Here is a 3,464-nt window from a genome sequence, read left to right as displayed (position 1 = left end):
ACAGCAACCATATATTTCAAAGTAATAACTTGAACATAAACTTTATCTCAGAATTTTAAAATCATAACAAAACTTCTTCATAAACAACATTTGCAGTTTGCTTTCCATCTACCAACAAATAAAGATTTTGGGCTGATCCCACCCTCGAACACCCTACATCTCATTGACCATGAGAAAAGCGTGGTCGTTTGAGAAACAATTCAGCAATTTTCATATTTTGCTTTTGAATCCTTTTAGAATATTCAACATTGTCTAAAGAGTCAACCTGCAAAGATTGTTTGAGATTGACTCAATAGGCTGGGAGTAATTAACCAACAAGCTTTACAAAATAGAAATAGGGCTAAGTTCAAATTTGACCCTCTTAGGACATTACCCATACTTCATAGTGTTTACATACAAAATTTTGGTTGAAATTGGCCCAATAGGCTCGGAGTAGTTAGGATGCAAACAAACACACATTTCGTCTTTATATATATAGATAGTCAAGGAGGAAGGAAGAGGTCTGGATTGAACCTGACCCTCCCAGATCGTACAAAATGACCAAACACAGATATAGACAATACAATTCCCTATTGTAAAATAAACTTTGCCAGTGGTTGTTACATGTATTGAACAAGTTGAAGAAATTACAGAGAAAATGTCCCTTGTGTCTAGTCATACAAACCATTGTAGCTTATTGCATTCATATAAACAGTAGCCAAAACTTCAAGTTTAATTAAGATCTAAATAATATACAAAGTTAGTAGTATATATAACAATTGTTAGAAAGCTAATATAACTGGAATAAAAGAGTATCATATAGTATACTACAAAACTCTAAAATACCTACTTCTTAACTCGGACTATACATTGAAAATTTGAGTAAAATTTCTAATTCATACATACATAAACCAAACGCATGAATGATGAAAAACACGAACGTAGAACACTCAGCAACTACACGCATGAAAAACCGCCAAACAGAGTCAGTTCGAAAATTATCTCGGTCACATGATCGGAATTCTATAAACATTAAAAAAAATTGAGTACTGAGAACTAAACACTAACCTAACCAGCCCATAACTGATAAGTATCAAATTATGAGTCAGAAGGGTTCTAATTAAACTGGAAAATTCTGTTGGGGAAACAAGTTGTTTAAATGTAATAAATTCTGTAACAGATTAAAAACTTATCGTTTGAAGCTTTCTAATGTATCTTATTTGTTGTTTAGCTTATACTTATAGATAGAAAAGTAAAACGACGCTTTCCTTGACCTATTTCAAAACCTTAAACAGTGAGATTGGTTTAACCTACTTTGAAGAATTTATTTTACTTTATTGTTACCTAGTTCAATGCTGCTCGAGCATGGAGAAAACTTTCTTGTGAAATGCATATTCCATTTCTAAAGTTAAAAGTAGCCTAGTGGTTAAAGTAGTGGGCCGCAGGTTTCAGGTCCAGGATTCCAGCTGTCATTTGCAGCTAAATATGTGGGGTATTTAGGTACATTGACTCCCAATGAAAAATATCAAGTATTCATAATACACAGCAGATCATATGATAAGTTAATTAAATAATAAAAATTACAGTTCACCAACTTAATCTAGTTCACACTAAAACAGAGGGGTCATTTGGGGACAACTGCCCCTCAAGCTCGAAAGGGGGCACCTATGGTGATTTCAGTGAGAAGAAATTTCTAGTACGGACAGATTAACCCATATACGCAAATGACATCATAGCGTAGGACCCTCAGCTAAATTGAAGCCCACGTGAAGTCAGCTCCCCCAACTTTTTGTGAAATGACGGTCCTTCATAGAAACAATTGTTGTTTAAAGATTCAAGTAATTGATGAAATAAATAGTCTTAACTGCTAATATTTCTACCATATCCCAGTCAGTCTGAGCCCTGGTATTTGTCAAAAGCCCTCCTCGGCAATGGATATTGCAGATATAATGTGGGCGGCACATTCTTAGATTATTCTTTACTTTCACTCATAAGGTCTTATAATATATAAACCGAACATACAAAGCAAAGGGAAAGCAGCAAAATCTAATGGATAAATAAAAGCAAAATATTTATTCCTACAAGGATGGGTTTAATTTTGACTTAACCTGCATTACATCTTCCTCAGCTAGATTAAAATATTTGGTATATATAGGGTCATCAGCGAGGTAAACACCAACAATTTCATCTACCTAAACAAACATCACAGCTTGCACATACCAACTATATCCTGCATTTGTGTCTGCTATATTGGGTGGGTTAAGCTCATTTCAAGGGGAATGCCAATACTTGTGGAAGTTATTATAAGTTGGAGTTCTCTTCCCTGAATATAAGTCATTTGGAATAGTCATTGATGTAGGTTATCTAAGGACAGTAGGACACTCCATCATGACCTTGATGTGACTTGAATGTGGTATTTATTATTATTGCTTCTGTCATTATCCTATCTGTACGTACATCCTTGTTTTGGTTCTTGTTCCATGTGGGCGTGTTTTGGAAGCCCCCATTTCAATTCTAGCAGCCAGTTGCAGTTATTCTGTGAACCCAGCTAGTGAGTGAAAGGTACATAAAGCATTTTATTGTACAAATATTTCTATTTTATATATACATTTGTGTATTTGTTCTTCCTTTGCTGTTCATTTTAATACTGCCCCCCAGTGGCACAGCGGTATGTCTGCAGACTTACAACGCTAGAAACCAGGTTTCGATACCCGTGGAGGGCAGAGCACAGACAGCCCATTGTGTAGCTCTGTGCTTAATTTCAAACAAACAAACATTTTAATACTCTACATAACATTTCCAGAACCTGTGTTTTGCAGATACTTGATTCTTACATATCAGACATTAGTGTATATGAATACCACAAAGACAAGAAAGGATCGTTTAGTCCTGCATACCCGTAGTATGACATGGCACTCCAGCAGTGGAAGTAAACAAACATGACATTCTCCCAATTTTGACAAGCTTGTATAACGTATCACGGACATTGACCCATCAACAACACCAGGGGGCGTGTTGCTACATGATATAATAGGATTATAGCAGGGGGCGTGCATTGCTATGTGCATGTCATCTACTCCAGGGGCGTGAAAATGTATAAGACTAAGTAACTGTATTATATATCATTATGATAAATAAAATATTTTATGAGATTTGTTTTGTTTCATCTACCTACAAACAAGATTATTATGATACAAGAGAATATTATCTTCTACATAACATAAATCACTCTGACAATATCTTCAATTTAAAAACATTTATTATTCTTTGTACAATAAGGATTTCGATATTTGATATACATAAAAAGGTATATCTAGTAACATTAAATCACTCTGTAACCAAATTATGAACAAATATATCATTTATATTTTTATTATATTTTTATGTAATATATACAATATTATTCACAGACTGTCGAATAATTGCACAAAGCTACAAAACATTATTTAGTGGAATGGGAAAACAGTTTCAATCTCAAGGAACTG

This window comes from Limulus polyphemus, unplaced genomic scaffold (genome assembly GCF_000517525.1).
Source record: "Limulus polyphemus unplaced genomic scaffold, Limulus_polyphemus-2.1.2 Scaffold1167, whole genome shotgun sequence".
NCBI lineage: Eukaryota > Metazoa > Arthropoda > Merostomata > Xiphosura > Limulidae > Limulus > Limulus polyphemus.
Note: the sequence above shows the minus strand (reverse complement) of the source record.